This window comes from Dermochelys coriacea, chromosome 17, assembly GCF_009764565.3.
Source record: "Dermochelys coriacea isolate rDerCor1 chromosome 17, rDerCor1.pri.v4, whole genome shotgun sequence".
Taxonomy (NCBI): Eukaryota; Metazoa; Chordata; order Testudines; family Dermochelyidae; genus Dermochelys; species Dermochelys coriacea.
Window position 1 is genome coordinate 8,396,309 of NC_050084.1, and position 14,537 is coordinate 8,410,845.

General features: G+C 43.5%; 1 protein-coding gene across 1 annotated transcript in view; it reads right to left on the reverse strand.

Annotated features, from left to right (window-relative positions):
* Nucleotides 1-14,537, reverse strand: part of DYNLL2 (dynein light chain LC8-type 2) — a 65,573-nt gene that overhangs the window by 21,091 nt on the left and 29,945 nt on the right. The window lies entirely within an intron of this gene.

Consider the following 14,537-nt stretch of genomic DNA (forward strand, 5'->3'; position numbering starts at 1 on the left):
CACCTTTCCTGATCACTCTTGTTACAGTGTGTATGGTAACACCCATTGTTTCATGTTCTCTGTGTATATAAAATCTCCCCACTATATTTTCCACTGTATGCATCCAATGAAGTGAGCTGTAGCTCACAAAAGCTTATGCTCTAATAAATTTGTTAGTCTCTAAGGTGCCACAAGTACTCCTTTTCTTTCTATGATGACAGACTCTCTGAAAAGAAGTCTCCATGTGGCCAGCCTTGCTTCAGTGTCACTTTGTAATGAGCCACCTTTACTGTCTTAGGCTTCGTTCTTCATCTATTCCCTCCTCTTTGCTCTTGTGACTAACTTTTCTGCCTGTCAGGCCAGGCAATCATAAACCCGTGTAAATATTTTAAATGTAAACCCACAGGTGATTCCCATGTCAATTCTGTTCTGTCTAAAGGAAATTTAGAGGTTGTTCCCATGGAAAATTGAACATTTGCTTGCAGACATAGATGGAAAAGGACAGTGAAGTGTGGAGTCTCTTTATACCTGTGCTACCTGGGGCAGCGCCTACTCCATTTTCATGTCCATATGTGGACATGTAATGCCTGTTCCACTGTTATATGATCTAAAAGTAATTTCCTTTTTTACATGACTTATTGGTTGTCATAATGGCTGACCATGTAGCCATAATGAGAGCTAACTCCTCCTTCTCTGGTCCAGGCAGCAGAGAGCCATCAAAGGAGTGGAGCTGGTGTGGAGGGAGAGCAGAAGGGATACAGGGACTCCTGGACAGCACTTCGAGGCTCCGGAGCATGTTAGTTTATGGATCTACCAGTCCAGGCACTTCTTGCATAAGGTAATGCAGCCTCTGCAAGGGTTAATCCCTTAGGCCACATCCAGGTTGGCTGATGCTCCACAGCTTCAGAAAGAGGATTCCTTCTCTTTAACTGTTGAGGAGCATTTGTGATGGCTACCATCTTGACTGACGTGGGGGATTGACCTAGGGATCTCCAGAGTTAGAAGCATGAGTCTCTAGAGCTTAAGCGAAAGAACCAAGCTCAGTAGCTGTGAACTGGCACAGACTCACATCCTCTGTTGACTGGGCACCAAGGGGGTCACAATACTCACTAACCAGTGGGTTACACAAACCTGTGTGCACAGCATTGGCCTTGTTTGCTCCCTCGTTGGCATCAGGTTGCAAGTGACCCATCCATGGTCTGCAGAGGGTTGGAAGCAGCTTCTTCTGGTGCCCATCAGCACTGCTTCCTGGCCTTGCCATAGAGAGCCATTTGTGTGCAAGGTGACAATTCTCTCCTACCAACATGATTTGAGTGTGCTCAGCCCTTCCCTGGTTGGAGAGCAAGTGGGGGGCACAATATCTTAACCCACAGAATGTTTGAGAGCACAGAAGACAGATGCCAGGCATGCACCACGTTAATGGCTTGCCACACCGGGCTGCCACTGGCAGGCAAATCTCCACAGGCCACTGTAATTTTGACAGCACAAATTTCAGGAGATGTTCTAAATCTTTTGTTCATGACTCTACATCTGTGTAATAGCAGCACATCTGACATCCATGAATGGGTTACTTTGTGAAGACAATTAATTTCAGTAATGGCCATGTAACAATGTCCCTATATCTGGAGGGGCAGATGTGAGGATAGTGGTCTGGAAGGAGGCTGAATTTTCCAGTAGCATCCTGCACTTGATCAATTTCTATTAATAAAAGCAGTTTATATTTCTCTGATTTGCCTGTGGACTCTTTATATATACATATTTTCCTAAATACAACATGAACATGGCATTGAGGTCAATGGGAGTCTTGGGTCAAGCCCTAAAACTTTCGCTTTTGGGCTCCTTAGTGATTGTGTGTAGCCACTGGAATATGAGGGGAAAAGGGGGTCTATTCACTTTACATAACCAGCTCTCTCAAGCACTATGTCTGAAACCTAAGCAATCACATTCACAGCTGCTGACAATTATTTTTCTTCATTTAGAGACACTGTAATCACTGATAATCATTGTTTTGTGTTTGATATGTTGAACGAAGAGCTTGACAGTTTTTGGTCTTCTTTTAAAGATGAACAGCAAAGAAACAACTATAACTGTTTAAAAGAGACACTCTTGGCTGGTTTAACCCCTGCATTTAGGTTCTATGGAGGGGGAAAGGTTTACAAAACCTAAACCTTTACAAATATATGTTTTTCTTTTCTATCTTTTTTTTTTTTAATGTATGCATTTGCCTTCCACGTTTGGGCCTGATATTGCATTGCCAGGCACCTTGTAGAGTCATTTGCATGAAAGTAAAATGAGTACCTCTCTGCACCAGACAGTTGTACTCCTCTAACTATTCCAGTATAGCTAAGCTGTATCACCTTGCTAGTATGGATGCCATTAGATAAGCATAAAGGCGCTTTATACTGGTCTGGCTTTTCCCATATGGTAAGGGGAACAAACTGTATTGGTATAAGGCACCGATATGCCAGTATAACTGCATCCACACTGTGGCCATGTTTAAACTAGACACACTTTACTGGTATATGTATGCCAATATATTATAATGCTCCTAATGTGGACATAGCTTATACCAGCAAAGTGCACTTAGGCTGTCTACACTACATAGTGTAAACTGGCATAATCACTATCATAGGCCCAACGTATGTCAATGGAAGGAGATTTCTGCCAGTGTAGGAACACTGCTTCCCAAATGAAATTAGCTATGCCAACAGAAGCACGCTTAGGAGTCTGCTTTACACTGTGGGTTTTGTTGGTGTGGTTTTACTGGTATAGCTGCATCTACACTAGGGACTTCTGCTTGCGCAGCTATGTCGGTCAGGGCTCACACCTCTTCACCCCGCAACTGACATCTCTGTGCTGGCAGAAGTGTGTCATGCTGCGGACCTGGCCAAGAGTGTACCAGTTTAACTACCACTAAAAAAAAAAAAACACACACACTCCTGACCGATATAGTTATACCAGGAGAACGTTCAAGTGTAGACAAGGCCAGAGTGTAAAAAGCTCCCAGGTCAGAATGGCAGTTGAACAGCAGTTTTGCACTACAGGAAATGACTGCCCTAGGAACAGGGCAATCAGAGAGTCAGGCCTTTCTTCACATCTACACACAAGGTCTCGTTGGCTGCAGTGAGGTTGCCATGGTGTAACAGAGAACTGAATCTGACCCCTAATATTTTGTTAACTAGGTGAGAGCTGAAACGGTTATTTCATGGTTTCTAAAGCCGGGCACTTCACCTGCCTGATAATGGTGCATTAATTTGGACAAAGCATTTCTTTTCTTCTCTTGTACACCGGCATCAGAGGTTAATGTCCAAGCTGCAGGACCAAAGCATGGCCTCTATATCAAGGGAGGCCAGGCATTGTAAATCACTCTCCAGATGTGGGGTTGGGCACTCTTCCACCAAATGAGTGATTGTCTGCAACTCCGCCTCACAGTCACAGTATGGAGAGGAAACCAGACCACGCTGGTGGATAGTTGCGGCAACTCGGGATGAGCCAGAGAGTAGCCTGTGAGTCTGATGCATGATCTATGATCAAGTGGGCAAGGAGACAGGTGCTGCAATGGACTCCTGAATGTATTTAGTGCGTTAGACTCTTTTCCACCAATGCTTCCACTCTAAGGATGTAGTTTTCAGCTCTGTGGGGGTGCTGATTGTCTGTGCATGATAAAAGGCCAATTTTGCTCTCATCCAAGAGTGCATTGGCTGCCATCGCAATTGTCGAGAGATCAGTTGTGGTGTCACACACTCCCCTGAATATAAGCAGATCGTCAAGTTGAAGCTGCATATTATTTCCTGTCTAAGACTGGTCCATCAGTCAACTGGAGATGTATTGGGTTGTTTTCATCGGTCACAGCTCTCCAGGCAGATTTGACAGCAATGGCATCTTGTCAAAAGTCTGGAGGAGCTATGCATGTTAGCGAACACAGAGACTGGAAACCCATTCAAGCAGCTACTAATAATACGAGTGGCCAAATTCCACTCCATGTCAGCAACCAGAGTGTGATGGCTGCACAGCAGTATTCAGATGGAGCAAACACCATGGCCAATACAGATGCAGGAAGGACCAAAGGGTCTGGTCCCCAGGAGATGCCTGATAGTTTTCATATCAAGGTGGTACTGGAAGAAATCTTCATTTTCAGGGATTCCAGATGAGGCCATTAAGTCTGGCTACAGCCAAGTTTATTCCCAAATGACGGAATGGAATGGAAGCAGCATTCCTTGCCCACAGATTGAGATAGCTTAAATAGTAAGAGGACTGTTTAGATGGACAGCAGTTGCCACTGTCTTGATTTCACTGAGAATTAATCTCCATTGCTAGAAGTAAGTGGTCAAAATGCCCAGGTCGGGGCTGAGATTCCCTGCAAGCTTGTGGAACTCATTTCCAGCATTGACAATGCAGTTGTCAATCAGCAGACACATACTTCTCAGCCTGAATTTCAGGGAGATCTTATGTGTATGTATGGGGAGCTAAGACTGACCTTTGTGGAAGACCATTACTGAGATGTTTCAGGTGACTGATTTTTCCCCTTTGGGCAAGTCACACAGGAAGTCTGTGGCAGAGCAAGGACTTGAACCCAAGTTTCCCAAATCACAGACAGGCTTGTGCCCCAACCATCCTTCCTCATTAAGATGCCAACCTCCAGGGACTGAGGATGGACGTGGTTATGTCAATACCAAAACTGATCAGCCTCAGAGGTGGAAGATTGCCTAGAAGAAAGGGATATAAAAGTGGAAGTTTAAAGAGATCTGAAAATAATAAATAATGGACTTGCAGGATGAAGCTTCAGATGCTAATAATTTCTTGGGTGAATCAGCACCATTGGCCTATAAGGAATCACTTGCAGCAGCTTGGCGTCAGCCCAACATGCCACACAGTGTTGTAGGCTGCCACCAAATAAATAAGGATTTCACCAACTTTCTTTCTGGACTCAAATGCATTTTCTATACATTGGGTCAGACAAAGTACCTGGACTTGGGTACATCATCTCCTCCGGGAAGCAGCCTGAATGCAAGGCAGCTGAGGATCAGATACCTCTTTAATCTGCATCAGGATTAGTATCTCCATCAGACTGTATGCAACACACAACAGAGAAATCAGTCAGTAGCTCTTTGGGTCTGTCAATAGTTTCACTGGCTTGGGGACAGCTATGACCTTTGCTGTCTGCCAGACTTTAGGAATCCTGCAATCCTGGATACAACCATTCTGAAATCGAAGGAGCCCGTTTTTGCTGGTTGACCCAAAGTGAGAGACAACCTCAGATATTTGGAAGAACATCAGTGCTACTTACCAAGATTTCTGTGATGAAGCTCTGGCTACTGCAAATAAATATACACCAGGGAATCTCGTCTACAGTTCATTCCTGGATGGTCACCTGATGCAACCAGATTACATCAGTTTATATCCACTAAGAATGAATAGGAGGTTTGTGATAAAAGTTGAGACCTTTTCCCCCTTCTAAATCAAACCAGGCGAGAGCGATGGTGAGAAACTATCTCCAGATTTAACTTCACGTGCTCCAGTCACAGATCCTGTAGAACTATTAGAAGAGTCAGTAAAGATTCTAGTCTTGGCAAGAGGGAATACCCACTCACAGCAAACTCCACTGCATCCCTGCTGGTGGCCAATGGCAGAGCTCCTAATTGAGACAAAGCTTTCAGCTGCTCAGTTGAAATAGTAGTTGCTAAGAGATAGCAGGCTCAGAATGTGGATACGAACTTGATGGCTCTTTTTATTGATCAAGAGTTGAACCTGGCTATGCGTCAGCTGCAGCCTAACAAGGCTGCTGGTCTAGATAATATCCACAATATTTATTATAACCCAGAGTCAACACTTTTGGCAAGTGTTTTGCAAACCACATTAAGCAAGGATTGGTAAACATTTCTGGCTACTTTGATCGTTCCTGTTTATGGTGCAGTTTTCAGTGCCTAGGTTAAATCATCTCCCTAGAATCCACTTTATAAGTCCTGGGCACATTCTGGGTATATAAATGGTGAAATGCTTTATAAAATTCCAGTGGGAAACTGTCACAACAAGTGTTCAAGAATTTGATCACTGTAAAAGATTTCATTAACATTCATTTCAGTCTCAGGGTCCAGCATTTACTGTTCATGAATTTAAAGCAATAAAACATTTTGATTACCTACCTTTCTGTTTATTGCAAAGCTCCTCAGTTCTGATCAGGAAACATTTCTATGTCAAATATTTGCTAGTCTCTCACCCCTCTGACTCTGGGAATCAGGTTATCTTGTGTTCCACTACTGTGGATTCAACATGAATCCAGCCGGCAGGAGGAAGGTCAGAAAGGTTCAATTCTTCCTCCCATTCTCAGAATATGCTTTCCACTCCAGGGTTAGAGTTCAAGTATGGGACTGAAATACGAGAGCTGTGATGAGCATTCCCCAAAACACTCAACCCAACAATTACTCAAACGAAGAGATGAATCCCTGTAGTCCTGTGACTGGGAGAAATGACCATTCATAGACATTATTGCCTGCAAGTGGGTCATGTAGTGTTCTCATCAGCATTCTGCACACCTGCCAGGCCAGAGAAAGAGGGAGGCTTTCAAGAGAAGAGCAGAAGCTTGATATCATAACGGCACTGGGGAAGACAGAAAGCCACCAATGCTCTAGCCTGAAATCCTTTGTATTTCTGAGAACAACCTTGGAATGAGCAAGGCCTGCCACCCCAGAATTTGTTTTACTTTTGTTGGGAGGGTATGGACTCATTAACCTCACTTTACTTCCTCTCACACCCCAATCCGAAGGCAGCTTCTCCTCCAGTCAATGGGAGCTGGAGTAATTAGTGCCTCTCACAGAGGGTGGCTCTATCTAAAGTACCTCTATGATCTCCATGATTGTAGCATCTGAGCTGCTCACAATCTTTACTGTATTTTTTTCATAAAACCCCTGTGAGGTAGGGCAGTGCTGTCATCCCCCATTTTACGGATCGGGAACTGAAGCACAGAGATGGTAAGTGACTTGCCCAAAGTCACACAGGAAGTCTGTGGCAGAGCAAGGACTTGAACCCAGGTTTCCCAAGTCACAGACAGGCGTGTGTCCCAACCACCCTTCCTCATTAAGATGTCAACCTCCAGGGACTGAGGATGGACATGGTTATGTCAATATCACGGCTGATCAGCCCCAGAGGTGGAAGATTGCCAAGAAGAAAGGGATAAAAAGTGGAAGTTTCAAGAGATCTGAAAATAATAAATAATCCAAATGGAAGGTATGTTTTCCACAGATCGGACTGGAATGCCATACTGAGTTCATCTCTAGTTTTCAGGAACCATACACTAGGCAGCTGGCTATTAGCTACCATATATGCTGGTTTCAGTATCAGTACAGTATGCATGTCCCTGCCCTCTGATTTGCTTCTGATCTCAGAACCCACTGTCCATATGCCCAAAACAAACACGCTGACCTCAGCTTTTTCTTCTAGTTAAAAAAAAAAAAAGTGTAAACCTGGAGTTCACAGGCATAAGTCAATTTACGCCGATGTGCACAAACTGAAGATGTGACCTGTAATCTCTAAACATTCCAGCATCATAACAACAGCCACAGTTAAGGGTGCTTTCATCAATAGCAGCGTGCTGGGGCTAACACACTCCTTGTGGTATAGCTATTAACTCACAAACAAGGGGCGCTTTCAGTTTATATAAATAGTAATACTTGGCACCTACCCCTTTTTGTCCATAGAGTTCAAAGCCCTTTATAAAGGTCGGTAAGCATCATTATCCCCATTCTATAGATGGGGAAACTGAGGCATGGAGGCATGACATGGCTTTGCCAAAATCACTCTGCAAATAAGTGGACAAGAACCCAAGTCTCCAGCCTTGTGTTCAATCTATTAGACCACAGCTGCCTGCCAACATCTGGGGGCAGCAGACTTCCCCATTCATTTTAATAGAACAGTGGGATGCACAGAACTGGACCCCATGCTTCAAGCACTCCTTTCATGGAGTGAAGAATTAGACAAGAGAGAGAAGCATGTCCTATCCGCTGACAGCTGCATGGCAAGATGGGCCCGGAGCAAGTTTCCTTCTCTCTTTGCTCTTCTACTGGAGAAAGATCACTCAGTGCAACTTTAATCTCATCCTTCCCCTCTCTTCCCCTCTGTTACAGTTCAGCAAGGGAGGTGCACAGTGCGTAAACATCACTGCCATTGAACAAATGGATCAAGAGGAGTAGAATCCAATGGCATCAGAACATTATCAGCTGGAACAGATGGGAATGATGCTTCACCAAGGCATGGAGGGCTTCGGTGAATTAGAAAACATTAACCCCTTGGAGGCCAGAGCAGACCACGTGGAGTGTTTTGTTTTAGCTCGGTGGGATTATAAAGGGCAGCCATCGGATTGCAGCCTGAACTGGCTCCAAGAGATGCAATAAGATTGTTACTTAAACCGAAGTAATGAGGTCAGCCCTTACATGTCTTGGAGAAGGGAGAAACTGAGACCAGGGCACTCCAAGTCTCAGGGCAGACCTGGATACATGAGAGATTCAAATGCAAAACAATTCAGGAGTGGCATGGGGGTGTGGAAAGGAAAAGCAAATTTGACTCCATCCCCAAAAGTTGTGTGTCAAGGTTCCTTCCCCATTCTGAACTCTAGGGTACAGATGTGGGGACCTGCATGAAAGACCCCAGCTTAGGTTATTACCAGCTTAGGTTAAAAACTTCCCCAAGGTACAAACTTTGCCTTGTTCTTGAACAGTATGTTGCCACCACCAAGTGTTTTAAACAAAGAATAGGGAAAGAGACCACTTGGAGAAGTCTTTTTCCAAAATTTTCCCCCAAGCCTTACATCCCCTTTCCTGGGGAAGGCTTGATAATAATCCTCACCAATTGGTACAGGTGAACACAGACCCAAACCCTTGGATCTTAAGAACAATGAAAAATCAATCAGGTTCTTAAAAGAAGAATTTTAATTAAAGAAAAGGTAAAAGAATCACCTCTGTAAAATCAGGATGGTAAATACCTTACAGGGTAATCAGATTCAAAACATAGAGAATCCCTCTAGGCAAAACCTTAAGTTACAAAAAGACACAAAAACAGGAATATACATTCCCTCCAGCACAGTTTATTTTACCAGCCATTAAACAAAAGAAAATCTAATGCATTTTCTAGCTAGATTACTTACTAATTTAACAGGAGTTGGAAGGCTTGCATTTCTGATCTGTTCCCGGCAAAAGCATCACACAGACAGAGAGACCCTTTGTTCCCCCGCCCCTCCAGATTTGAAAGTATCTTGTCCCCTCATTGGTCATTTTGGTCAGGTGCCAGTGAGGTTACCTTAACTTCTTAACCCTTTACAGGTGAAAGGGTTTTGCCTCTGGCCAGGAGGGATTTTATAGCACTGTATACAGAAAGGTGATTACCCTTCCCTTTATATTTATGACACTGTGGTTTAATCACCAATCAGCATATTAGATGTCCTCTTTGCCCCAATTTGCCCCAATTTCAATTCCCTGAGTTCATATTTCTAAAAAAACATATATATTACACGAATACCCAGAGGCCCAGGATTGGAGCCCCATTGTGGTAGAGGTTATACAAATTCACAGGAAGATACAGTCCCTCTCTAAACACCTTACACCAGAGGATTAATAGGAAACCATCTAGTGGTTCTGTTACAGCTTCTAAAAGGACAAGGATTGTTTATTTTCTTGTCACTATGTTTAGTCAGTCTGTGCTTTTCCTGGCAATAAAAAGAGAGAGGTGCATTGTAACACTAAGTTCCTGTGCTGGGAAGTAAAATTCAGCTGTCAGGGGCAGAGCAGCTACCAGATTTTAACTAGAGGCAGAGAGGTTTTCAAAGGGAGTATTCTAACTCTTCTGCTGAGGAGGTGACTTTCCTAGCAAGAGGAGTACAGGGCCTGAGCCTAAACTCGCTTACATCAGTTTCACAGTAGTATCATTCCGCTTGCTTCAGTGGATTTACACCAGCATAGGCAAGGGAGAACCAGGCCCAAAGTCTCTTGCAGCCTCCCAGACACAATCTGTCTTTGTGACTCACTCTTGAGGAAGTAATTCCTCCAGAGCTAAGTAGCATTCTTATACCAGCCATTATTTCTATTTCCCGTACACAGCCTGATTGTTGATATCCAACAGCCGATGTGAATTTATTGTAGGGCTGGCTGAAAGGCATTTTACCCATGGAGTGCCAGGGCTCCATAGCAAGGACTTGCTATTGTGGTAACCTCAGAGCATACAACACATGTGGCACAGAGACAAAGGACAGGCTTATTATGGGGCATATGATAGTTAATTCTCAGTGAGGAGCTCAGAGTTTGGGTAAACAAACCCCATTTAGTGCAAGGGACTTGTACTTACCCTTTATTTATTAGACACACAAAGCCACTGTATTACCATAAGCATGGTCTATGAATCACTTAAATATAAATAAGTTAAAAACAATGTGCATCTGAATAGGTTGCCTGCCTGCTATCTGTTTTCAGCTGAATATCTTTGAGGCAGGCCTCTTAGCTCAATGCATGCCACATTGTCTGTTGAAGTAAAAAAGAGCTAGAAGAAAATTCCACTGCTGCGATATTAAAGCATCTGGGATCATTAAAGCTGAAATGTCTAAGTCCTATTCACTTCTCTTCATGTGAGGCCAGATTTTCAGAAGAGTTTTGCTCCTACTTTCCAAAACTATTTAGCTGTGTAAACATGCAGAGAGGTGTCGAGTAGGTTTTTCAAAAATCTAGGCACCTAATTCCTATTTCCATTTCATTTCAATGGGAGTTAGACACCTAGATATGTTTGAAAATCCCGGGAGGCACTTAAATCTCTTTGCTATTCTACCAATAGATTTTCAAAAGTGCTCGGCACACAGCAGCTCCCTTAGCATTATTTATGGACAGATTTTCAAAAGGACTCAGGGTGAGATTTTCAAAGGTTTTTAGGTGCCTAAAAATGCAGGTAGATGCCCGGGGGGATTTTCAGATGGGCCCAAGCAGGTCAATTACCTAACTCACAATTAAATAAAAGCAGGGCAAATCCCTCTATGGATACTCTCTTAATGTGGTTTATGAAGCGTTTTTTCAGTTTTGCTTAAAAGTTAAAACCTGCACCTAATCAACCAAAAATAACCCATTTTTAAACCAAAATATGAGTGTCCACTGTGGGATTTCCACCTTTGGCCCATAGAGGGACAAAGAGAATTAATTAAGATGCTTTAACTAAACCAATGCAAATTTGTGCGTAGTCAAGACCTAAGGTGCACTGGTGTAGGCCTCACTTTACAGCCCTTTTGGTTGCACTGAGGTTTGTGCCAGCCTAACTAACTTGGTTTAAATTCACACCATAAATTAAAACCATAAATTAAAACAGTGCAACCTTCTGGTGCAGATGAGCCCTTAGTCTGGTAAAACACCAAAATATGTTGCAGTGGTATCAGCCTCATTTTGCACTGGTGAAGCATGTCAACATCAGAGGGTTGTACCTTACCTTTTTCCATCATCTTGGATGGCCCCTGGGCACCAAACATGACTGGGAATGGAGAAAGGATTGGTCCCCTATACAATATACAAATCCGCAAGAGACTCTTTTGAGGACATTTTTTAACTATTATGTCAATGTAGTTACACAAGTGCAAATTTCTCTCGTGTAGATGGGGTCTGAGTGAGCAGAGAATTCTGGCCTGGAAGCATTACGCAGGTGTAAATGACTACACAAAGCAGTGGGAAATCAAGCCCATTGTCTGTCCCACGTGCATCATGGGACAAATCAATGCCTGATCCCTGAGTTACGGTATTATAGCATTTCTCTCTTTGTCCATGCTTGTTTTCCTGCCAGTTAATTCCCTTCCCTCTGGTGATCTTTTTATTTGAAGTGTTTTCTCATGACAGCAACCAAATCAACAACACTAAATAAAGTGAACACAAGCGCCAGCTTCAGGTGCCTCCATGAAAAAACAAGAACAAAATAATTAACAGGATCAATGAAACTGGGATCTTTTTAAAAAAAAACAAAACTTCATTTCCCACTTTAGTGTGGTCCCTGCATCTTTGTGAATATGATAGAAAAATCTCTAATATTAAATGACTTGTCAGACTTAATATGTATTTAGGTCATATGCTTTCTACAAGTTTTTGCACTTAACTTGCGGTGTGCACTTCATTCAAGAACCATAAATAAAAATATCTGTCTCTGATGTGCCCGGAATCTAGGCAGGGTCATATTCCTTAGCATAGGGAAGTAACAGGCATCATTCTGCAGACTACACCAGCAATGAGGGGCGAGATGGAGAAAAGATGCCAGGATGAGCCCTCCAGCCTGCTTTTTACATGTAAGCGATAAGAGGCTAGATTGGTCCCGGTTCTTTTTCGAAGACACAGGATGGGGCATAATCCTTCCTGGAACCGTACCTGGGTGCTGTACATCTACACCATCCCCCTCCTGGACATAAATGATGCAATCTTTCCCTCTATGGGCCCGACTTTCAGAAGAGCTCAAGTCCAGATTTAAATAATTGGCACCCACAATTGGGGCCAAATATTCCAAAGTGCTGAGCACCCTGATGCTTCTATTGTGGCCCCTCTGACTAGATTTTCGGTGCTTGGGGAGCTGAGCTCTTTTGTAAACCCAACCCTCTTTTAAAAAAGAACACACCTTTAAAAACAATAAATACAAGGAAAATCATATTGTGTAAAACCAAGGAAAAAACTACCATCTTCCCTGTCACACGGAAGGGCCTCTATCCTGCAGCCAGATCCATGTGGGTATAGGAGTCCACCTATGTGTATCAGATTGCAGGATTGGGGGTGTAAATTGTTTGGGGAGGATGTTCATTTTGTTGTTCATTCAGGTTTCTTCATCTCTTTCACTCCCAACCCACCATGGTTTCTTAAAGTGAGTGTAACATTTGTGATGGGTCCCACACCAAGGGCATTGGAGACAGAAGGCCTCTATGCACACAACAGGCAAATGGGCCTCAGCAAATGGGCCCACAGGGACCACCTCTAAGAATGTATAGATTATAAGGCCATTGTGATCACCTCCTGCCTGACAGAAGCCATAGGATTTACTTGAATTAATTCCTCCTTCCAGTTCAATAGCTGTGATTGAATTACAGCATGCGAGGACAGTGAGGACAGGGACTGCTGTCTCCAGGCCTATTTCACTTCTGCTGAAGCAGTAGTTTCTAGCAATGTGGTCACAGTCACTTTTCCCTTTCAACCGGACCACAGCTCGTCAGTTCATTTCAAATGGGAACAACTTTCAGTCACTAGGCTACTATCCTACGAGGATGGATTATGTGGCTGAAGTCAGTGGCAGTTGAGGGAACCCAGTCTCTTGCAGGATTGGACCCTTGAGGCCTACACACACGGGGACCAAGAGGCAAAGTTCATTACTAGCCAGTCCCCGTGGTTTTTATCACAATATATTCAAATATACTCAATAGACAAAAATGGCTCCATAGGTTCCATTAAGGTCTATTAGGTGAATAACAGCAGGTCTGTGTTAGAGAAGGGAGTATGTGGTTTTATGAAAACAAAATTAAGCAACAGTTCAGATCTGGGTCTCATTTACCCAAACCTCCCTCAATCCAAAGTTCCAACGGGGAGGAGAGTCAGATAAATACTCCCTGTCCTGTCCCATTTCTAGTTTCATCATCATTATATTGTGGTAGCGCCTGGGGGCCTCAACCACGTCAGGGCTCTGCTGCACTAGGTGCTGTACACACACAGAGTGGGAGACAGCCCCTGCCCCAAACTGCTTGCATTCTGAACACTCAAGACAAAACAGATGGATGAAACAAGGATGAGAGATGGAGACATATTTACAGGATGAATTGCTTCCAAAGGAGCAATTACTGGCATCCTTATTAACGCTCCGACATGGCTGTGGAAGATGTTTTCTTTCTACTTTGATGTTGATTTATAAGCATCATGATTCATTCCAAAATGAAACATGTCGCAAGAGGAGTAAGGGGCAGTGAAAGACTTTGTGTTGGCCTTCCTTGGCAGGAAGGATAGCAGCTTCAGCAGGGAGCCGCCAACAGGATGAGGTTCTGTAAAGAGGAGATATGCTCATACGACCCAATCCAAAGTCCAGTGAAAGCCGATGAGAGTCTTTCCATTGATTTCACTGGGCTTTGGATCAGGCTCTTTGCCCTTATGAGATGGAGAAAACCCACTCCCACTCTGGGACTGTCCAGCGGTATATGTGGATAGATGCATTCCAAATGTTTTTTTCCAAGTAGATTCTTCATTGAATGCTAAGCCTCTATTGTGCTATTATTTCAAAGGGAAATCTCATAGACTGACGGTAAACAAAAGAAATGCCCCATTTCATTTCAGAGCTAAACTGCAGCCCTTGGAAATGTGGAAACACTTTGACCAGAGCAGTGGTCACATTGCACCATCTAATATGCTCTGAGGATTGCAACTGTGGGAACACAAGCAACGCAGGTGCCACACAAGCAAGAGAGTTTATGAAATTGCTGGAAATGTGAGCATTGTGCAAAACAACAACACTTATAGGACAGCAGTAAATGCAGGTGCTGGGTAAGCAGCTGCCCCTATAGAACTCCAGGCAATTCTTGCAAAAGGTCT